At 43.4% G+C, this 24,758-nt stretch overlaps 1 long non-coding RNA gene across 1 annotated transcript; it reads right to left on the bottom strand.

Moving 5' to 3' along the window:
• Positions 1–12,730: 12,730 nt before the first annotated feature.
• On the bottom strand, positions 12,731–18,946 carry LOC122460284. Its single transcript, XR_006281514.1, has 3 exons — positions 18,085–18,946; positions 14,678–14,790; positions 12,731–14,307 (listed from the first exon to the last, which is right to left on the bottom strand). It is a non-coding gene; the product is annotated as an uncharacterized LOC122460284 (long non-coding RNA).
• Positions 18,947–24,758: the final 5,812 nt, after the last annotated feature.

The raw sequence follows: 24,758 nt of genomic DNA, 5'->3' as shown, positions 1-24,758 counted from the left end.
CAACCCTGCAAGCAGCGCATGTGCAGCCTGGCATGTTTCACCACGTATGTGGTCGCCGCCGTGTGACCTAGTAGTTGGAGACAGGTCCTGGCAGATATCCTGGGGCTGTGCACTGAGGTATTGATGAGGTTCATTAGAACGGTAAATCTCTGAAGAGGTAATGATGCTGTTGTTTCTAGAGAATTTAGGTGCATGCCGATGAAGTCCAGTTTCTGGACTGGTGTTAATGTGGACTTTTGGAGGTGTATTTGTAGACCTAGACTGGTGAAAAGCAATAGAGTCTGTTCCATGACTGCGACGGCGTCTTCCCAATGTAAGCCTTGATTAGACAGTTGTCTAAGTAGGGGTATATCATGAACCCATGTTTGCAAAAGGTAGGCCGCCATCACAGCAAGAATGTTAGAAAATATGCGGGGGGGCCGCAGAAAGGCCAAAAGGTAGTACTGCATATTGGAAATGATCCTGTTCCAGTACAAATCAAAAATTTCCTATGTGTTGGGCGTATGGCAATGTGAAAATACGCATCTTGCAGGTCAAGGACTGGAAACCAATCCCCCTGTTCCAGTTCTGGAATGATTGTGGCTAACGTAACCATCCTGAATCACTGCGTTCTGAAGAATTTGTTTAACTTCCTGAGATCGAGGATGGGTCTCCATCCTCCAGATTTCTTCTGTGTTAAAAAATAACAGGAATAGAAACCCTTCTCTCTGTGATGTACCAAAACTAGCTCTACTGCTCCCAGTTGTAGGAGATGCTCCACTTCTTGTCTCAGTAGAGACATGTGAGAGCGGTCCCCGAAGAGGGAGGGGGAGGGAGCATAGGTAGATGGGATGGAGAGGAACTGGATAGCGTAGCCAGTCCTGATAATTTCCAGAACCCATCTGTTGGAAGTGATGGTTCGCCAGGTTGGATAGAATGATATCAGGTGGTTGGTGAAGGGATGGCTGGTGGGATGTAATGTTGGCAGCAATAGATGGGGAGGTCTGACAAACCTTCGACCAAATTTTAAAATCTGCTGTTTGGATGTTGATTGTTGAGAGATGGTGCATTGGGAGGAATTTGGGCCATGTCTGGGCTCTTTCTACGTTGCTGGGTAGAGTATTGTCTCAGTTGCTGCATGTATGGGATTTATCTGGATCGCTGCGATGTATAATACCTGCCTTGTTTGTGTTTTGTTGCAGGCATATAAATGCCAAGAGATCCGAGAGTGCCCCTCAAGTCTTTCAATGAGTGGAGTGACTCAGTCTTGCTGGCGAAGTTTTGGACCCTCGAATGGAAGATCCTCTACTATGGCTTGGACTTCCTGGGGGAATCCCGACAGGTGAAGCCAGGAGGCCCAGCGCATTATTACGGCAGTAGCAATGGTCCTTGCAACCGTGTCAGCAGAGTCCAAAGATGCCTGGAGAGCTGTCCTAGCCAAGAGATGAACCTCAGAAATGAGCGATGTAAATTGCCCCCTTTTGTCCCCTGGTATGCAATCAATAAAGTCAGAAAATTTGGAATACTTTATGTAGTCATACTTTGCCACAGGGGCTTCTTAATTGGCAGTTTGGAAGTGAAGTGTTGCTGGTATGTAGGTCTTGCAGCTGAGTAAGTCTAGTCATTTCCACTCCTTATCAGAAGGGGTGGTTTTGGAGAAATGTTGTTTTCCCTTTTTTTTAACTGCATCAACTACCTATGAATTTGGCTAAGAGCGTGTGAATAGAAAGTCCATCCCTTTTGGAGGGATGTAGTATTTTTTGTCCGCTTTCTTAGATGTTGGCGGGATGGTAGCAGGGGTCAACCATATGTTCTTGGCTGGTTCAATGAGTGCTGAATTAATTAATTAAAAACTGTAACAGCATGAAGCAAACCTGTAACAAAGAAGAAGGCAACTTGGAACAAACCCCGTTGCCTTCTCTGTCCCCATATCTACTCTAGTGACATCATTATAGGACCCAACCACACCAACCACACCATCAGAGGCTCATTCACCTGCACATCTACTAATGTGGTATATGCCAGCATGTGCCAGCAATGCCCCTGTGCCATGTACATTGGCCAAACCAGACAGTCTCTATGTAAAAGGATAAATGGATACAAATCAGACGTCAGGAATAGTAACATACAAAAGCCAGTAGGAGAATACTTCAATCTCCCTGGACATTCAATAACAGGTTTAAAAGTAGCCATCCTGCAACAAAAAAAAAAACTTAAAAAAAAAGACTTCAAAGAGAAACTGCAGAGCTACAATTCATTTGAAAACTTAACACAATTAATTTGGGCTTGAATAGGGACTGGGAGTGGCTGGCTCACTATAAGAGCAACTTTCCCTCTCTTGGTATTGACACCTCCTCCTCAATTATTGGGAGTGGACTACGTCCACCCAGGCTGAATTGGCCCTGTCAACACTAGTTCTCCACTTCTCTTCATGTGCCAGAATATTTACGCCTGTATCTGTAATTTTCACTCCAGGCATCTGAAGAAGTGAGGTTTTTTTACCCACGAAAGCTTATGCCCAAACAAATCTCTTAGTCTTTAAGGTGCCACTGGACTCCTCGCTATTTTTGTGGATACAGACTAACACGGCTACCCCCGATACTTGAGGGAAAACAACATCTCTTAAGGGGATGAAATAAAGGGTTTTTTTAAAGGGGGGAGAAAAAGAAGAAAAAGTAAAGGGGCTCACTCAACTAACCTACCTACTCTAAACTATGTGACTAATCTAGCTAAGCTAATTCTGAGGGAAACAGAACACACTGCTGGAGTTCCGACTCGGACCAAGGGTGGTAGAGAGGGAACTGAGGGGCGAGGGGGCCCCACAGGGCTAGTCTACTGCCGACACAGGCACAAGACGGGGAGAGGGCATGCATGGCCCAACCAGGTACTGCTGTCAAATTCTCAGACTAGAGGTGCAGGGTGCACAATTACCTAAAGTGGAGCACCCACAGGGACACTCCTCAAAGAACAGGTTGCTCCATAAGGCAGGGAGACAGAACTCACTCCACCTTGCTTTAAGCTAAGCCTGACTCCGGTAATTGTACGCTTTGCACCAGAGCCCACCTGGCCTGCGAACAGGATCAGAAGCCGTACCCCCCATCCCAACACACTTAATGTGACAGCTTTCAATTCCAACAAAGTCCTCAGTATTCCACAAGGAATATTGCTCTAAAAGATAAAAGCACTAATGATACAAAGATAATAAAAGCTCTGCAGTCAGAGGGGAATAAAGAGGACTGGGAAATACAGAGATGCAGGTTTCTAAAGCAGAACCAATGACACACTTAGTGCTGGAGGGAAGCAGAGAGACATCCCCTACAGCTCTGGATGCTAGGAAGCTGCTTGGGCAGGTAATACCATTATCTGGGCAGAGACCAAGCTTAAGTTTTTGGGGCAGGGGGAGGAGGGAGAGCAGCAACATAATAGTCTAAGAATTGCAGGCCCAGTGAAATTGGGCAGCTTCCCTCTTCCCTGAAAAATCATTTCTTTACTATAAATAGGCCACTTCAAAGTTGTATGTGTAGATGGCAGATTCTTTAGAGAGCATAAGCATTCCATGGCCACTTCCCCACCCATCATCCCAGCCATGATCTCACATCCCCTCCGACAGCTTTAGCAGTAACTGAATTTCTACATATGTGGTTAACATTGAAATCAAAGCCTGTCTCTGATCTCACCGGTGAGTGAACATTTACTAAGCTTTAAAAATCAAATTATTTCCCTTTCCAAATCCCACTGTCTCCTGTTTCTCTTTATTATAGATGCCACCCCCTTGCATCTGTCTAGCCCAGTCTCCCCCAACTCTTTTGCCCATTCTCTGCTCCTCTTTGCCCTTCCCCCCCGCAAACCTTAATGAGGACGCTCTTGACTCCTACCCAGCAGCACTTTAAGGACTGGTTTTCCACTAAAAAAAAAAATCTAGGGTATGTCTTCACTGCAGAGCTAGCCTGGGGTAGTCTAGCCTGCATGGGGCATCTCCACTGCAAAGCCCTCCCTGTGCCAGACCCGTGTCCACAGTGGTGCTCTACTAGCCCACACGTGAGGACAGGGTTCTGGTGGGATATGCCATGGTTCTCAGCAGTCTTAAACTGGGTTCCTCTATTAATTCATTTGCAGGGTGCTCTTGTGCTCTCCCCTGTCCCCCTTCTCCTAACGTGGAGCTAACATCTGTGGCAGTGACATGAGAACAAGACTTTTTGTAACTATTTCCCCAAATGAAGTTACTCATTATTGGATACATTTATGCTGCAAAACCAACCAACCAAGAAAAAAAACCCAGTTGCAGCAAGCGTCAGAGAGTCAGAGCCCCTGTGAACTGACTGGGGCTTGTGCTATGGAGCTGAAAATAGCAGTGTAGACTTTCCCGCTGGGGTGGTGGGACGGGGGCAGGCTTTGAAACCCAATCAGTGAAGTGGGTCTCGGAGTCCGAGCTTTCTCCCCCCACTCCGCTGAGACTAAGGCTCTGAGACTGACTGTGCTTGGGGAGGGGGCGGGGGGGGGGGGGGGAAGAGGGCAGCATAGATATGCCTGTTAATGCAGACAGTTCTGAAGATCATAGGACACAACATTTGGCAGCAAGAACTTTTAATGAGAATGTCATGGAAGAATTCAGTCTGCCAGCCACAGAGTAATTTGTAGTGCCCAGCTGACTTCTCCCTCTCCATTTCTTTCCTGGCCACTAAACATAAAGGTGTCATTATGGGTTTTATTGTTGTCACACCACAGTTTTACCAGAAGGCTGGTGTCAGCTTCTGGCCAACTGGCAGCATAGGAAGATTTTTGGGCAGCATCTTTGTTTAAATGCTGTGGAAGTGCAGCAAAAAGAGCAGAAGGGAGGAGGTAGGCTAGAAAGTACAGCCCAGAAGAATAAGTTTGAAGGACTAACAGCACCTTGGCTTGATAAGCCTGAAGGAAACCCAAGCTCAAGCCTATACCCTCAACCCTGCCAGCTAGCCCAGGCTTAGAGCACCCTCAAACCAGGGTTTTTTGTGTGGACAGGAGGGTTGGGGCAATACTTCTGCAGTAATGCCGAACCCTTAGTCTGTTCCTGCTGGCAGTTATGGGCTCCTCTACCTCATAGGGCTGCAGCTTCACCTAGTGATTATTTGTGTGGTCCCTATCACTGCGCTATCCAAGTGCCTCAGACATTAATGAATTCATCCTCACAACATTCCTGTGGGGCAGGGAGCTAGTCTTCCATTTTCTGACAGGGGAGGAAGCTGGAGCAGACTAAGGGCACATGGGAAGTGTGACACAGCTAGGAATAAGAAAAGGAGTACTTGTGGCACCTTATAGACTAACAAATTTATTAGAGCATAAGCTTTTGTGAGCTACAGCTCACTTCATCGGATGCATTCAGCTAGGAATTAATCCCAGACCTCACAAGACCAATCCAGTGTTGTCACTGCAAGACCATCTTTCCATCTCTCCTAAAGTTGCTCCTCTCCTCACATACACTGCTTCTTCAGGCATCCAGATTCTAAGCCTGTAAAATCAGCAGTAAAGGCAGGGTCAACACCCAATGCTCTCTGGACCACAATTGGAGAATTGCTGCTACAAAAGAAACCAAACAAAAGTCACTGCTCGGAGGGGACTCATATTAGTGGCTCTGTGGTGAAGAGATTTTTGGGCTCCTTTAATTTTCTGACTCCACAGGAGGGTGGAAAAGTGATCAGCTGCACAGAAAGAATCTGGAGAAAGATCAGAAGAATGTTACCGCTGGTAGCTTTACCCTAGGTTGGGAAGCAGTGAGGCTCCACGGTTGCTGAAGCAACTCTGCCTCAGCGTAGAAGGGTCTGTGTCTATCTTTTTGTGGATCAACTATTGCTGGGATATCTAGAGGGTTAGAGCTTGGGAATTGGGAGACCTGGATTCAATTTCCTGCTCCACACAGAGTTTCTGTGTATCCTCTTTGTGCCTGAGTTTCCCCATCTTTAAAATAGGGATTTAGCACTCCCCTATCTCACAGGAATGTTGCGAGGATTAAATATGTTAAAAATTGTGAGGCATTCAAATATTTATATAGCCCCAGTTATCACAGTAACTAAGATAGGTAGATTGATTACCTGTATGTGCATGTGTGTAATATGACCATTGCCTCTAGAAACTGATCTGGCTTTCTGGGAAGTTCTTCTTTCCCCCCACAGATATAGGACCCTATACTCCACAGCCTTGCACACTGAACAATATGAGTAGAAAATAGCTGTAAAATGCCAAGAGCGCAACCTTTTACCTCCCACTTTGCACAGATGTGACTCCAAAATCCATGGCAGTGGAGAATCAGACCCAGATATTTTCTTCCTTTTATTTTCAAAGCTTTGGCACCCACAGAAAAATCAAATAGCAAAATCAACAATTGCTACTGCAAATATGGTAATACATGCCATCGGGTAGATGATCCAGCAGTTTGAACTCTGAAATGCAGGGTTTGTCCCAAACAGTAACAAGATGTTTGAAGAGCTAAAGGTTGTGCTGATAGTTTTTTTTTTCAGTCCCCCTATCTTAACAGGAATTTTGAATGAGTAAAGACTCAAAGGTCATTTTTTGACTCAAGAGACCAATATCTCTTATGAAGCATTACAGTCCATTTCCTCCCCCTAAGGGCATCTGAATTGGACCTATCACGTTTAGGCACACTAAAAGCTGCAGCAAGTGACCAATGTGAATGAGAACGCCGATTCTTGCTACCCTCCAGTGGTGCTTTGGTATAACTGCAGGAGTTTCCTTTGGAAAACAAGCTCATGAACAACAAACTGTTGGCACTCATAAGAAGCCCAAAATAAGCACAAGCACACTCTTATAATTGAATCTCCAACTACGGTCATTCTCTTAAAATACATATTATTGCAAGCCGGAAGCATATTTCACTGTGAGGATTTCCCCCTCAGTCTTCATGGAGTTACCCCTCTATATCCAGTGAAGACCTGTTCCTTTTAAGCACACGGCATTTCGGGATTGGTCAAAAGTAAGGGGGCAAACCTTGGTTATGCTCTGCAGGTGCCCAACACTCAATGTGCAGTGGAAATGCTGCTATCTGAGGCATCAAGACCAAGCAGCAGAGAGCTTCAACTAGATAGACGCAACACCCTGCGTGTGCCACAGATAGTAGATGCGAGTCAGGGTCATGAAAATGGGGTGTTTGTGCAGCATAACTCCCCTGTAATTATGATATATCATGAGTACTGAAGTAATGCCCAGAGGTCCCAGTCAGTGACAGGGCCCTGCTTTGGTGGGCACTGTAGACTGTGCCCCAAAGAGTTTGCAAGCTTATCTGAAACAAGATGCAGCTGGAGACAGTGTGACAACAGGAGAAGAGGAAATGGTAATCAACTAAGTGGTCACATAGGAAAGCAATGTGCATAACTAAATGGCTCTGAGTCATTTCAAAGATTTATTTTAAAATAAAGATACATGAACCAATGTCACCTACTCCTGACTGCGCCTCAGTCTGGCCATCATTAGGTGACTGACCACTCGCACCAGAAGTGACGTTTGATGGAGTAGCTTTATAGAGAAGTTTTGGGGTGTGTCACGGTGCGGCACTCACCCCTGCGGTGCCTCCTGCTGGTCGCAGGGAATTAGCTCTTCCAGCCTCCGGAGCGCCCTCTGAAGGCCAGTGTCCCTCCCAGATCCCGGTGCTCCTTTCACCCAGGGTGCTGCCCCCACAGTCTCTGGATATCCCCTCCCCGGGGAACCCCCACCCACTATCCCCACCTCTCCTCAGTCTTTGGCTACTGCCAGTCACCATTGAGCCCCCACACACTGGGGTGGACTGCAGTGTCTAAGCCAATCATCACAGGCAAGGGGAGTTTGGACCTGCTGCCTCTGCCTACCCCTGGGCTGCCCCCTGCAACTCCAGTACCCTTTTATAGGCCATCTGCCAGGCCTGCAGCCTGGGGCTTTTCCAGTTTGGAGCCTCCTAGCTACTCTGGCCTTCCCCAGCCCTGCTGCACTCCAGGTACCTTCTCAAGCTCCCCAGCAGCCAGGCTTGTCTCCCTCCACAGCTAGAGGAGACTCTCTGTTCCTGGCCCACTGCCCTCTTATAAGGGCCAGGTGAGCCCTGATTGGTGCATGGCCACAGCTGAGCCTGCTTCCCCAATCAGCCTGGGAGCTACCTGCCCCCCAGCCACAGCCGTCTCCTGGGCTGGTTTAAGCCCCTCCGGGCAGGAGCGGGTGACCACCCCGCTACAGGGTGGCATCCCCAGAAAGTGGAAGTGTGTGTGGAAAAAGCTGTGGGAAAAGCAGACAAGTGTGTATTCAAGGTTAGCAGCACTGATGGAGCTGAGAGGTCAGGGCATGATGAAGTAAGCAACATGGGTAGATAGGGTAGATAAGTAGGGAAGGGCATAGTCATGAGGAGCCTTGAAGGGGAGGACATGAGGCTGAATCTGACTGTGTCCACTTCACAGATGCCTTGGCCATTCCCTATCCTCCCCACAGCACAGCCCTTGAGTATACGATATGTATTATCAAAACATACAAAGGAAACAAGCTGAAAACTAGAGAAGTCAGAGGCAGTTTTGGTAACCTTAGCAGACAAGAGATATTCAAACAGCAACATAGTCTGAATATCTCAGTCTCAGATATTTCAACAACCAACTCCCATTAAAATTAATGGGGCCTGAGCAACCAAATCCTGTATGAGGCTTTGGAAAATCTCATCCATAAGCAACAACCTTTATCTGTCAGCCTGTGTCACTCAGGTGACAGGTAAACAGTTATTTGTGTTTATCTGCTCTAGTCATTTTATTTCTAAAGGGTAGTTAGAGAGGGAAAATATCAACATGTGTCACAACTAACACTATACCCTGATGGCTTGTTTAAGTGCGGTGCTGGTCTGCTGTGTAAGAGCTAGTGGATTTTTAAAATTCACATTACTAAGAGAAAAGAGAAACTCTCATTTATATGCAACACTTATCTATTGTTGAAACACCTAGGGCTTATCTTATAAAAAGTAGTGCAGCTTTAACTATACTCGTGTAGTGAAGCAGCAAAAAGTCCCCTATTGTGGAGAGATAAGATTGGTGAGGTAATATCTTGTATTGGTCCAATAAAAGATATTACCTCACCCACCTTGTCTCTCTAATATCCTGGAACCAACACGATTACAACAACCCTATTGTGGATGCAGTCAGACCAGTATCAGAGTGCTCATAGCTTATTCCACTTAATGAACACCAGTATAACTGTGTCTATACTAGAGCTTTTACCACTATAACTTTGTCAGGAAAACCACACACAAAAATAAGACAAACCAAACACTCCTAACTAAGGCTTTGTCTACACTGCACTTTCACTGTTAAAACTTTTGTCGCTCAGGGGTGTGGAAATGCCTCCCTCCCCGAATGACAAACATTTTAATAACAAAAAGAGCCAGTGTGGACAGTGCTTTATTGGCAGGAGCTGCTCTCCCGTCAATGAAGCTACTTTACCCAATGGGGTTGGTTTTATTTTGTTTCTGAGAGAATTCGCTTACAATGCGCACCTTACAATGGCGTGGCTGCAGTGGCACAGCCGCGCCGTTTTAAAGTGAGCAGTGTAGACATAGCCTAATACAGTTATGCCAGTAAAACTTAAGTATAGACCAGCCCTTAGGCCTTGTCTTTACTAGGAGAGGAAAGAAAACAGGTGTGTTTTTAACTCCAGTTAGCTAATTTAAGGTAAAATCCTAGCGAATACAAGGTAATTTTCATGTTAGCATGGTTCCCTATAGTCTTTACCTCAAACTGCATTGTCTTCACTAGGGTTTCTGTCTTGAGTTAGTTAACTCGAGTTAAGAGCACACTTCTTCCTCTTAGTGAAGGCCCAGCCTCTGAGATTAAAGAATGAGGGGCCAGATTTACACCAGTGTAAATAAAGTGATACCAGCATACCTACATTGACTTAAGTGGACCTATTCTGGACTTACACTGGTGTAACAGAGGTCAGCATCTGGCCAAAGAAGTACAAGCTCAAGACACAGAACCTGTCCATACTTCCACATAAGCATGCTAGTAGACTTGAAAAACCAAAATCCAAGAACCCTACATTGAATAGCTAATGCATTCCCATATTAAAATACCCTTCCTCCCCCATTGAAGAGCTACTGGCCTTAGCCCATGCGATATGGAACGTTGCAAGTCATGAGTCTAGGAACAGAAAAAAGGTTTAGTCTGTATGCCCATTCACATGGTGTAGTTTTAAGAGAGAAAAGATAGACACATTTCCCTGCAATGTGCAAAAATAATCTGGACTAGGCTTTTCAAAGTAAACTAAGGGAGTTAGGATCCCAACTCCCATAAGCTTCTTTGGAAATTCCATCCTTTGCTGTAAGGTAGAGGCTTGATCCAGCAAAGCACTTAAGCATGTGCTTAACTGATTCCTATGGGACTATTCACAAGCAGGTGCTTAACTTTAAGCATCAGTGTTTCGGTGAATTGGGGCCTTAGTAAATAATTTTTAGCCTGGTATAAGCTTTGTATCACTTAGTGAGTCCATTGTTGTAATGAACTTGTTTGACTGGGGGTGTTCTCTGTGTTAATCTCTCTCAGGCTGCATACCTCATTCTGGTAAGGTCAGAGTTTTATTTATTACACCATATCTTGTTTTGTTCAGATTATAAATATGGTTGAGTGACAAACATCAAATTTTTTTCATTCTTTTCTGAAAAACTGCCTGGTAACTTGGGGCACAGCTAGAGAGACTTTGCAAGCTATCATTACTATGGCAATTCAAAGTGCTAATGTACAGGCAATGGGCAGTATACATCCAAAGCATGAGTCACTTGTCGCTACCAATAGCAGCAGATACAATGACTGAGGTGTGTTCTGAAGGGGAGTTGGTGATGGGAAGGGGTAGCAGTGTTACTACAATAGTGTTACAACTTGTTGCAATGTGCAACAAATTAGCATTTGCACAGAGTGTATTCATTCATAAAATGATGATGATGACTTTAGGCCATAGTCACAGTATGGTTGTAACAATGACTGAAAACAGTTACAAGCCAGTTTTAGCACCGTATGCAGCCATGCACAGAAGTGAGTGCGCCCCAATCCTGCATTCCTTGCGCTTCCATAATTGCCATTGATGGCAGTGGGAGTTTAGGGTGGGCAAGGAATGTATGTCTTCCAATGGTGGTAAGAAACTGTGCTCTAGACTTCCTGAGGGGTAGGCTGTAACATGGTTTCTGGAGGAGTGATGGTTTAGAAAAAAGAAAATACTTGTCTATCTATACTGGATAAGATTTTCCAACTCACGTGCCTAAATAAGTTACCTGACTTTCAAAAGCATTAAGCAGCTCTCACCAAAGTCATTGGTTGCTGCTCAGTGCGTTAGAAAAATCAGGTCACTTTTCAAGCACCTCAATTGGAAGTTTGGAGCCTAATTTGTGGCACCCAGTTTGAACATTTTCTTTTTAAATAAAGAAACAAGTCACTTTTAAAGTGAACAGTGCCATAGGATTTCTATCCTGATCCTCCTTGCTCTTTAGAGGGTCAATCTAAAGCCCACTGAAGTTGTTGGGAACATTTCCATTGACTTTGACAGGCTTTAAATCAGGCCCTAATTTTGTGCTACCTAAAATATTTGAGAGACTTAGTTTTCACCTTTGCATGAACTTTGTGGTTTCAAACAAAGCAAAGACAGTAATTTATTGTAGTTATATTCTATGAAGATAAGATGCTACAGAGAAAGGAATGATTATAGGCTATATTACCAAGCTAGAAGAGAGTTCAGAATCCCAAATGCCCACTTTAGAAGTCTAAAAGAGTCAAATTTTGCGGCATATCCTCAGTGCAGCATTATCAATCCTCTCCCCACAATGTTTCTTTACAGCCAGAGATGTTGACAGCAGTGTTTGAAGTTTGCCTGCATTGCTTCTACCCCTCTCAGCACATCTCGTCGTCTGCTCCCCATCATGCAGATCAAAAGAGCCCACCCAATGAGGCCATCTTAGCTGTGGGTGGCCTGGTGACCTGCCAATCCCTCCCATGTGTGGGCACTGTTCTGCAGTAACTAGATGGGAGTAAGAGCACAGGAGGGGCTGACACGGTTCTAAGTGTGTCAAGCTGCAATATATTATAAATGCTGGGTGTGAACAGAGTGATTTTCTTCCCTTCTATTTTCTGACAGAACCCCCTCTCCAACGGCTACTCATGTCTCCTTTCCAGTTGTGTGTGTTCTTGCGTAACTCCAGAAACCTGTAGATTCTTCCTTAACTATTTCTTTTTTGAAGTTTTAGTCCTGAGCTTCATTTTGTTACAAGACACAGCCTGATCTGTGAGCAAGATCTCAGCTAAATATATTGAGTATTATTAAGTAGCTAAGTAGAGCTGGTCAGAAAAAACCTGGATGGAACTATTTTTTTGACAGAAAAGGGACAGTTCCATTGAAATTGACATGCTTCTCGAAATTGGTCAGTTTCTCAGAAATTCAGTTTTGGAGAAAGAAAAAAAGAAGTCCTGACAATGTCAAAACCTCCTGTGTTACATTTTCAGAATGAAAAATGTTTCAATTTTTCATTTGGAAGTGATGTTTCATTTTGAATTGTTTTTATTTTGTAATATAGATGCATAGATACTAAGGTCAGAAGGGACCATTCTGATCATCTAGTCTGACCTCCTGCACAATGCAGGCCACAGAATCTCACCCACCCACTCCTGCGAAAAACCTCACCTATGTCTGAGCTATTGAAGTCCTCAAATTGTGATAGTATAATAGAATAAAAAAAGTTAAAAATCAAAACAATTTGAGTTTTCCATCTGGGAGAATTCTAAAATATTCAGGTTTTGTTCCAATTTGAAATGAAGTCAAATTTTCAAAATCCCCAGCTCCCTTTGCAAAGTGGAATTTCCATCCTCTGCCCAGCTCTGCTACTAGGCCTATTTTATCATATTCTGTGGAAATGCTTTTGAGGTATGAACATGCCTTTCTAGAGGACATGCTTTAGTCAGACAAGTTATTGAGCTCAATACAGGGTAACTGGTGAAGTTTTGTGACCTACATTATACAGGTGGTATGACTAGATGATCTTAAATGGTCCCCTTGGGCCTTAAAAATCTAAAGAATATCTTTTGAGCAGTGCAATAAAGTATTTCAAACCAACTAATCTCCTCAGCTCAAAGCTCTATTTTCCTGAAATAACACGAGACACTGGCAGGATTAGATAAAACAATTATAGTTTCTTACTATTCAAAATTCTGTTGTCTTCTGCATCTGGGATACTGGCCTTGCTTAAGAAAAAAATATTCCTTCAGTAAAGTTTCACATGCAACCAGAAGATGTCAGTGTTGACACAAACAACAGTGCTGGAGTTTTTAAAAACAGAGCAGATTACACACTAAAGACGACATTTAGCCTTACCTTAGAGGCTAATACATTGGATGACATCACGTGACTGTTACATGATTTAGCAAGAAAAAGTTCGCTGAAAAATTAAAATAGTTCAGTGTTTTCTGGGGGAAAACACTGAAGGACTCCTGCATCTGTGTTTTACTCTATGGATAAGGTCAAAATTACTGCTGTATTGTCCAAATAAACAATGAGTTCAGTATTAGAGCAAACATCCATTCAAATGACTGTATGAAAATATTTTCAACAAGCCAAAAGACAGACTGGATAATAAAGAGATATGATGCTTTTCACTTCTAGGTCACTGGCTCTGATCTGGCCTAAGTTTTATGACTGAAAGTTGTTAGCATTTGACAGCTGTTTTGTGGCGTTTCTGAGTTAGTGATCTCAGTGCTGTTGCTAGTGGACTGATGGCCCCAGCACATAAACCAGCTCAAGAACTGGCATCTTCATGGACAGTGTCATCAGTGATGCCAAGGTGTCAATGGAGAATGACCTGTTCTCTTACCCCTAGAGATTGCCCCTCTAGGTCAGGTACAGGCCCGCTGAGGGGGCAGTTTGGGAAACTTGCACAGACTGTACTCTATTTTTCAAAGTTGTCAATTCAGCAGATCTTGCAAGTGCACGCAGATTTGGTAGTGATCAGAACAAGTTAGTTAGCCAAAGCTTGGTCCCGCTCCTATTCAAGTGTATGGGTAATTTCCCATTAACTTGTATGGTGCAGGATCAACCCCCAGAAAGCTTTTCATACTCAATTCAATAAACACTTATTGTTTGGAAAGCAAGGAAGCAAGCATCCAAGTGGGAGCCATAGTGAAGTCATTAGAAAGGAAGGCTTCCAGAGGCTTCAGGAATTCTCTAGGACTCCAAGAGTTTGGAATTCCTTGCTTGTATCTTTATTAATGACAAACTTCCTGTGGGTCTGGCAGAGGCAGGAAGCACAAATAGTTTGTGTTCCTTGGTGCATTTCTTTAGGGCCAAATCCTGCCTATGGGCATGTACCTGCAATTCACAGACAAGTTATAGTCAAAATCATATATAGATCTGAGGACAGAATTTGGCTCTTATGTATATAAGCACATCCACTTGAGTAGGTACTTATATGGCCTCTACCACTGGAGTATTTGAGTGCATACATGTGAGGTGTCCACATGCCATTGGATCAGCTTTGGTTGCTTCCTATATTTTTATATAAGTATTTATATAAATATATATAAATAAAAGATAAACATTGTTCAGAATTGTGGCAATCAATACTTCAAATATACTCAGCTAAAGGTTTATGAAAAACATGCTATTTTCAAGCCTACTTTTGATGGTTAGCATCTGATTGACCAGATCTGTATCTTGTAAATATTGCCGGAGGTCCAACCATGTGCTTGTGGCCAATGTAACTGCCGTAGGATGTATATTGGCAGTCGGATCATGGAACTGTTCTCCTGGCTAGGGAAAGTGGGATGCACACTGCTCCATCTGTGTGATTTTCTAGAAAGAAAAAAAACCCATCATTGTTTTATTGGCAATATCTAAGAGCAGAGATGAACCTGAACCAAAACCCCAGACCTAAATATCCTTTAGGGAAGCTCAGACAGGGACCTGAAGTTGCTATCATCTTTGAAGTGGGCAAAACCATAAACCCAGCTGCAAACACCCTCAAACATTCAATGTGTTCCAATCCACTTTATGCTTGGGCCCATCTCTGCTGATTTTGCTTCATCTGATAAGAAAGTTTTAGTGTCCTATTCAACTAAATATTGTTAAGAGTGTAGTACATTAAAGGGTCTTAGGTGTTTGTATTACAGCAGTGCTTAAATGAAGCCAGACTTTCAAAGTAGGATATGTAGAATGGTGTCGCTTTAACAGTGTTGTGAGGGGGGTATTGGATTGTTTGCAAAGAAATTACTTACAGAATATGCATCAGGCTCCCACGAAGCCCTTCGCACATGGTCACATTGTAGGGTCTAATTTCAAGAGCTAAAATTTCCCCTAAAAATGCAGAGATGTACAACCCATTGTCATTTACTCTACCCAGGTGCTTCAGCAATATGCTACATCCTGGCATGATGCATTTGCACATTAAGATGTGGTCTGAGCAATGAAAATAAGCTTCTAGCTTATTCACTCTTCTCAGATGTACTCCACCACCTGGTTTAAATAATTTGATGCCAGTCTGAAGGGATCAGATGATCCAGCGCACACAGGCCCCAGTCCTGTTACCTTAAAATCCATGGCAAGACTCCCCTTGACTTCAAAGGAGAAGGGCCAGTTTCTGATGCAGCAGAGATGTACTAATGGGGCAAGTTAGATTTAAGTACATTTGGGTAGATTCCTTTACATTCAGTAAGGAGTCCTTTGACCTAACTACTAGAGCTTGCTGACTTTTTTTAAAATAAAAAACAAAAGTTGAAAATGGCCTTTTTAAAAAATGAAACATTTCATACAGAAAAAATTGACTTTCAAAGAGGATGTGTGTGTGTGTGCGCCTGTCGAAAAATGTACAGAAATTTCCGTCAAAAAATGTTACAAACATCAGAATAGTTATCAACTTTGTGTTTCCCAAAATTCCAGGTTTCAGTAAATGAAACATTGTGGTAATCATTTCAATCATGGTTTGGCAGGTCTTATATAAATAAATTGATTTCATAAGTGGAAAATGGGACCATTGCAACCATGCAAAATGGGAACAGCTTTGAAATTTCTCTCTCATATATATAAAAAACTTGTGATTAGCTCTGCTAGTTATCCCTGTTGTGAAAGAGAGCGAAAAGTAGTCTCACAAGCCAGGGCAAGAAACTGTCAGAAGATATATGTTAGATTTGGGGCTGGCTGAATTTAATATGCACCACCGAAAAATGCAGATCTCTGAGCTATTTTAGGATTAACAGTGGTACCACCAACTGTCTGCAGACGGAGTTTATGGATTTTTGGATGCATTGCATGATGGGTTGGGTTCATTCACAGCCATGGTGAAAATCACAATTTGATCAACAAGTGAGGGCAATAGGAGCATGGAAAAAATACAACGGGCCAAATTCTGCCTTCATCTTAAGGGGACTTGCAAGTGTAAAAATGAAAGCAGGTTTCCAGAGGACGAGTGTTAAGTAGAGGCTAAGACTAGAAGTACATGGCAGTAGTTTAAGAGTAAAAACCCTTAAAAGAACATTCTACTTTATATTTATTGAAAAAAATCCATTACGTAACTAGGAAATTCATTTAAGGTTACAAGACACTCACAGATTGGAAGCTATGTTTGGGTGGGTTAACTGTGAACTTCCAACCTTAATGCTGCTCCTCCAGCAATGCCAGAGACAGTAGTAGTAATACCTAGCTCTCATACAGTACTTTTCACAAGCCAATCTCAAAGCACTTTACAAAGGAGATATCATTTCCCCTATTTTGCAGATGGAGAAACTGAGGCAGAGATCAGCAGAGTGACTTGCCCACAGTCACCCAGCTGGACAGTGGCATAGCTGGGAATAGAATCGAATCCAGATCACCTGAGTCCTGTGCTATAACCACTAGGCCACCCTGTCAAACTATCTTATCTAAAAATCAGCAGTTTCATCTTTGCATTAGTCAGACACCCGAGAGTTTTCTTTTCCTTACAGAAAGGAATTCATCCCTGTGCAGAGGACCAGCACAAGATTTATGCATTATGAAGTCCTCAAAATAGTGCCTAATAGAACCACAAAGGCCTTTTGATAGCATTGTGCAGAGATGAATTTCATTACAAGTACTATACCTCTTCCAAAGCTGACTCAAGTCTATGGAAATCTTTCCATTGACTGCAATGGGCTTTGGATCAGGCCCTCAGTTTGTATATTTCTGTTTCATTCCCTTAGCACACTAATTTGCATTACACTGTTCATCCAAATATGTTGGTCACAGGAAAGGCATGTAGGAGAATTTTCGAATGTGACTCTGGTTTATTACACTGAAGGAGATAAACCTAAAAAAGGAAAACTGGATTATATTAAGAAAAAAAGACCTACAGCAAGGACACAAATTAATTTCCATCCGTCATTATGACTCAGGAGACAGCGTGCTGGCAACATTGCACAAAAAAAGTCCATTGAAGTAGTAGTAATTATATCCATTGCTAATGATTACACTGGCTCAACAATATTTACAGGTTTTGTTAAGCTGCCGTAAAACAAACACTGCAGGGAAATAAACAAGGCTATTTTACCAATATAATCAGACCCCTCTCTGTTTAGAAAACAAAATGGATTTTTTTTCCTATCCTTGCACATGAGATGTCAGGATGTCTAGTGAACAAAGTCAGATTTAGGCGGACTTTCAAATCAATTTGCAAAAAAGTCTTGCTGTGGTACATGCATGCTTACTATTCCAGCAGCACCTAATTGCACCAGGAAGAGTGAAGCGCAGTGACACTCAGGTCTGGCTTAGCTGCCCCTAACAGCCAGATGCCACCCTTCCATGATGGAGGGGTGGCTGGGTCAAACTTCGGTTCGAGTGTGCTAGGCACTGTAAAAGACAGTCCTTTCCCTTTAGTCCTTTGTTTAGAAAACAAGGCTTACAGAAAACAAAAGGCTTTTTTAAAATGGATCAGAACCTCAGCTGTTGCAAATCAACATAATGCCACCAAAACTAATTATACCAGCTGAGAATCTGCCCCTTTATTTTCCTATGAGATGCAGTATTGTCTAGTGGTTAGAGTTTGGGACCAGGGGCACAAGAGAATTGGGTGCCTAAGCACCTAATTTTTTTTTTTACAATCCAATACTCAAAAGTGCACCATTGCTAGTGACACTGTACCTCACCAAGTAAGGTTCTCACCTGCCACTGGAAGAACATGTTTTCCATCAGAATGCAGACGGATTTTTGTGTCGTTTCAAACCAGAGTATTTATAATAATTCAGTGAGTCAACTGAAACAGGACATATCCTGACGGAGAGATTGTCCCACCCAAAACTGATTTTTGATGAAGTTTTACAATGCTAATTATTAACTGTATGATTACAGTAATTCAGCTGTACAGCAAAAACCTTAGACTCTACATGTAACGAATAAGCTTGTTGACCACACAAACTATATAATTAAAACACTATTTTAAAACACCTTCCAGATTGATCAGTAACTGAGGGCTTGTAACAGAGAGAACCGCTACGCAACCCCTGTAGCATCACAACTCTCTCGTTAGGCGAGAGCTGCCTGCCTCTTGTTAGGAGAGTGCTCACTTGCTTTTTCTGTCAGCCCTGCACCCCTTCAAGGGTCACCACTGTCCAAACTAAGAGTCCAAAGATGTCTTTAACAGAAAAGAAATTCTTCCACCCTCTCTGGGGCCCTGCCTCATCCTGCCTTTGGCTTAGCCTACAGCCCCCTTGCTAGGCTTCAGAACCCTTACAGTGGGCTTGTAGGCCCCCTTCCTTGGGGCGGGTAGAGGAACCCAGTCCCACCTGCAACTCTAGGCTCTGGCCTAGAGCCCTACACCAGGAAGCTAGCTCTGCTCCTTTACTTGTGCTTTGTTTTTCCCAGGTCACTTGCTACCTCTCCTTATATTCCCAGCCCTTTGGTCTTCCAGTAACTTTCCTGGTTATTCAGGATCTCTCCTAGGCCTCCCTGCTGAGAGAACTTTCCCACCTGCTGACTCTATCTCCTTCCCAGCTGGGCTTTATCACCACTTTAGCCTGGCTCTCTCTGGGGAAATGCCTGGTTCCCCTCAGGTCGGGCTCAATCTGTCATCAGGTTGGCTCTCCAGCTCATGGGGAAACGTCACTCCATTACAGGGCCATGTGATTACGTTACCATTTGCTCTCTATAGAGGGCCGGTGTGGCCATACTGCCCTAGGAGAAGAGCAGAGAATTAAATTCCCTGGTTCCTCCTGGAGAAAAGTAATGTACTATTGGTCTATACCAGTAGCAGGTTACATCCCCCATCAAACCAGGTCACATGTGCTGGCCGGTACGGGTGGGCGGGGGGGTAGGAGGGGTTGAAGAGCCAAGGCCTCACCCATTACTCTCCCATTCTCTGCTCTCCTTCATAGGGAAGTGTACTGGCACGGTCTCGGGGCTGCTTCCCACTCGGTAGTCTTGTGTTCACAGAAAAGTTAACTTGAGTGTTTCCTTAACTAGAGTCCTGTCCGACAAAAACCTTTAACTCATGTGAGGCGGTGCTTTTCACTCAGGCTAGCCCGTCATGGGGTCGACACTACAGCTTGAGTGAGTACAACTCCTCAGTTGCCAACGCAGCCACTCTGCAGCATGGACACAGGCTAACTCCACTTTAATGCTACTAGTCCTCCAGTGCCTTCCCACCATCCCCAGAAAGGACAGGCAAGGTCTCCCACAGTTCACTGGGAGAGAATTCATACAGTCGCTCAGCTCAGTGCAATGCAAAGAGCCCTGGGCTCAGCCCCCAGACATCTACATGTCAGACAGGAATGAGTGTGGTGTTGACACCGCAGCTTGAGTTCATTTCAGTGTGGCTGCTCTCACTCGAGATAACCTGAGTTAACTCTACAGTGAAGACATACCCTGTTCTGTGACTCAGTGTTACTATCCCACACAATGGAGTAAGGGAGCACCTCCGCTGTGCAGCATTGTATGGCCAGGTCACAATCCTGACCATAATATTAATATTTATAGATACATATAAAGTTGTGTTTGTATTATTTCCTTATAGGCACTTCTATGGCACTTGTGCAATAGTATCTCAGCACCTTTCTAGACTTAATCTCAATCTAATTCTTTAGACTTATACCCAACTAGAAACACTGCAAGCACAGAGCTCTGCAAAATGAATATGGCCATAATGTGTTAGGTTTTGCTGAGATCTGAGAGAAAATGAGAACAAAATATTTCAATGCTGTGGAAAAGGATGAGATCATAATTCGAAGAGTCTTGCCAAAGGTGAAGTCAGCAACAATTGCTGAAGCACTTACAGGAATGGAAACCAGCTATCAGAAGTCAATATGAAAACTTGAGTTATGCAACCATGACTAATACTTCACATGAAGTTTAAGACTAAAGCAGGGGTTTTTTAGTAGGGGTTCATGGACACAATTGCACCCACAGTGGCTCCTGTTCTGTGGGTCCCAGCTGTCTGCTCCAGGCCCTGAGATCTGGTGCAAAGGGTTACAGTGCTACCCAGGTTTGGCCCAGTCACCCCTCTGTCATGAAAGAGGAGTGGCTGGGCCAAACCTGAGAGGTGCTGTGACCCTTCATGGAAGTTCACAGAGCTGGGAGCTGATCCCACACCTGTGGGACAGGAGCCGTCGCTGTGGGGTGAGTGTGTGTCAAGCTCACTCTCCAGTCCCACGTCCCCATCCCCCACACTGGGGTGGCCTCCCCCCCACAGGGTGGCATTAGGGTTTTGGTACCGGGACACAGGGTGCTTCTGCAGGTAGTTGGTAGCCCCTTGGCAGGTGAGGTGGCAGCAGCAAAGTGCACCCTTTGGATCAGGAAGCTACATCCATCGCTGGATGGAAGATGTGGCCTGCAGAGCCAACTCCAGCTGCCTGTCCCTGTGAAGAGGAGTCAGAGAAGAGTGGTTTCTGTGGCTGGGAGTTAGTCTGTTTATTAACAATGTTGTCAAGGTTCCTTCCCCACTCAGGGTAGAGATGTGGGGACCTGCATGAAAACCTCCTAAGCTTACTTTTACCAGCTTAGGTTAAAACTTCCCCAAGGTACAAACTATTTTACCTTTTGCCTTTGGACTTTCGCTGCCACCATCAAACATCTAACCGGGATATTTTATTGGGAAAGAGTTCATTTGGAAACATCTTTCCGCCCAAAATTCTCACCAAAACCTTGCACCCCTCTTCCTGGGGAAGGTTTGATAAAAAACCCTCACCAATTTGCATAGGTGACCACAGACCCAAACCCCTGGATCTTAAGAACAATGAAAAAAGCATTCAATTTCTTACAAGAAGAATTTTAATAGAAGAAAAAGTAAAAGAATCACCTCTGTAAAATCAGGATGGTAAATACCTTACAGGGTAATTAGATTCAAAACAAAGAGAATCCCTCTAGGCAAAACCTTAAGTTACAAAAAGACACAAAAACAGGAATATCCATTCCATTCAGCACAGCTTATTTTCTCAGCCATTTAAAGAAATCAGAATCTAACGCATATCTAGCTAGATTACTTACTAAGTTCTAAGACTCCATTCTTGTTCTGTCCCTGGCAAAGGCATCACACAGACAGACCCAGACCCTTTGTCTCTCCCCCCCTCCAGCTTTGAAAGTATCTTGTCTCCTCATTGGTCATTGTGGTCAGGTACCAGCGAGGTTATCCTAGCTTCTTAACCCTTTACAGGTGAAAGGATTTTTCCTCGGCCAGGAGGGATTTTAAAGGTGTTTACCCTTCCCTTTATATTTATGACAAATGTAATGAGTAAGGCCCTAATCTTGCCCTTTTGAGGGCACAAGGGAAACATTTTGCAGTATCTCTGACCATTGTTAGGGTGGGATATATACTGTATCCTGGCCTTTTCTGGACACGTTTCTGAATGAGGTGGCTGGGGCAGAGTAGATGCAGTCTATGCAGCTGTGGGAGGATTTGTCTGCAATCCAACCAGCACGACTAGTGTTCTCACCTTCTTTTGCCCTTATACAATGCCCCTGCCTCCTGTCAACCCCTCTCGGCTTGCCTTTATGTTTTCAATACAATATACCTTGTACTTCTCTAAAGTATTGACCTGGATTCACTCTCTCATCTGCCTCGGGTGCCAACTCTGCCCATCTCTCTGCAAGCTGCAATTCCATTGTCTGAAGCACAGTTATAACTGTGATGAAAATGCAGGGCCTCCATGGGATAATTTGATATATTCTCAGATTATCATTCCAGATGTGTGAAAATGTCTCACGTCACAATAAAGCCAGTCAGGTAGCTTCTGTGCTGCACTCTGTTGACTCACACTTACTATCACCATAAGGTTAAATTTCAAAACAAAGCCATGAGGGCTGCAGCATTTTGTGGCACATACCAGTGGTACTCATGTCAGCAAAGTGACACCACAGAATTCTAACCATCACAATACACAATGTGTATGTGCAGTTACCAATTTGTTGTGTTCTCTTAGATGGTGTTCTAAAACCATTAAATAAAATCAAGACTATTTTTAGCTCATACTAGTAATTTGAAATCAGTCAGACTTGGATTAAATCATAAATGAAGATTATCTATATTAGACACCTCAAAGAGTGATAAACTATAGATGCATATATATTGCTGCTGTGCACACCAAAAAAGTGTGTAAGATTTTTCAGTCCCTGAGTATGATTTCTATTCTTTAGGTCTCTGAATATTTTTCTGATCTTTTAGGAAAGTTTCTCTAATATTTAGCCTGAAAATACCTAATGCTCTTCAGTATTTGATTCCTAATTGTCTGTGAACTATTCAACTTGAACCACAAAAGTATTCAAAATCATCTTAGGACTGAGTTTGAACTGAAACCAGGAACCGGAAGAGGTTTGCTTGCATTTTTATCCATTGCTGATGCTTGCATTTTCTTGTTTCAGGAGTCCGAGGTGCACTGTATTTTGCATTTACAAAAACTTGCACAGAGAAAAGTGTTCCCAAAACTTTTGGGATTGATCCAGAGCCCACCAAGGTTAATGGGAGTTTTTGCATTGACTTCTATGGGCTTTGGATCAGATCCTTAGAGTCCACTCTTGAATAAGTGACCCTTTCAGGCATTTTATAACTCAACTGTTGCTTTATTTTTTAAAATCATTTTCACATATGTAATAACTGAAAGCTGTGGAACCAATCTATGACTGTACAGAGATCTTGGAGTCCTACTGGCAAATTTAAAACCATTCAGTCATCCCAAAGAAATCTGAAAATGTAAAAGCATCGTAGGAGCTTCCAGATGGTGACTGCATTTCAATTTTTGTAGTTTTCTCCTTCCTCTTTGCTCAAGATCTAAATGGGAGACAGTGTCAGAGATGTGAAAAAAGTGCCTAAGGAAACTAATTTGGTGCATCCCTCTTTTTTTTCAGAGCAGCAAGGTTTATACCATATCCTGGGCTTTTCTTTTCACATTTCATTTGCTGAGGATTTGAACATGTAACACATGGTTCCTTGTGTGCTATTAATAACAATACATTACATCTTAGAAGGCCAAACTATAGTACAAACTATAGACATAGCACCACTGAAATGCAGCTACCTCTGGAGTGGAGGGTGACAATGAACTCTTGCACTGCCTACTGTTCAATACGGATATTCTGGGCAAGAACACTGGGGCAAACTTTCTCTGTTTTAGTGGATGGATGTTCCCTCTCAGTTACTGTTGCTTTGGGTCTTGGGCCATATGGTCCATAAATTAACACGTCACTGCTTGTGTTACTATGCACGTCTGTATTGTTAAATTACTCAGCATGGAGCCATACATATACTCCAGTGCTTGAATGCCAAAACCACTCAGATTTGCTTGACCATAGCACTTATGCTATGTGATCTGTCCATCTAGTACTAACATGTCTACTTGCAGCAAAATTTATGGAACATCTGCTAAAAAACATACAATTTGTTCACTTTGGATCAAATCATTTGGCAAGATTTGATTACTGACTGATACAACTTTGTAGATTCAAAATTAAACAGCCTTACACAGACTTTAAATCTGCATTAGAAAACCTCTTGGCTGCAATTGTATAAAAGTCAAATTACAGTTCTAGGATCCTAATTTATCAATTTATTTCAGCACCTCTGCCTTTCAAACCACATCTTTATTACATGAAAAGAGTAGGTATCTCTGCAACTTCCTCAGACCATTTTACCAGGAGGAATAGGACTGAGGAACAGCTAATTCTTTTCACATAGGGCACTGAACAGACAATATATAGTAATGGCTTCTGGTGACTACCAATCTGGGCTGGATTAGAATGGGTGGAGTAATGACGAAAGACAGTGTAACATCCTCCCCAACCCAGGAGCCATCCTGTCCTCATTTAAACACTAATTTGATGCCAGATTGTGACTGGGTCCTGCAAGGGTGCACGGTAGGGTGGATACAAGAAGTCTTCCCCACCTTTTTACCTCACACTAGGATCAGCCACGGTTGCAGTCTCTGGATTTGAGAGCACACAGGAAATACTGTCATCAGGCTCCCCAAAGAGAATATGTAGGGCCAAAGCTCTGCCCACCTGTATATCAGCCTTCCAGAGCAGACTGGGAACACAGGGAAGATGGTGCTGCATGCAACCGTCCTTCAGATTTAAGTAGCACAATCCCTCCCCAAGCTCCCTGCTGCGGCAGTGCAGCTCTACACCAGACCTCACTCATGGCTGTGCTTATCTGGCACAGTCTAGGTCCTTGAGTGTAAAATCCTAACATCTTGCTTAGCCAACACACAAGGCTAATACAATTTCATATTGTGACATATCAAGGTATAATCCAGACTAATAAGCAGCTGTGTCACCCCTGACCTGCAACCTTGGGTGTCTTACAATGCCTTGCTGAAGTAGCTCCCACCTGGCCC

Source organism: Dermochelys coriacea, chromosome 5 (genome assembly GCF_009764565.3).
Source record: "Dermochelys coriacea isolate rDerCor1 chromosome 5, rDerCor1.pri.v4, whole genome shotgun sequence".
Classification (NCBI taxonomy): Eukaryota; Metazoa; Chordata; order Testudines; family Dermochelyidae; genus Dermochelys; species Dermochelys coriacea.
This window is presented reverse-complemented; position numbering and strand designations above follow the sequence as displayed.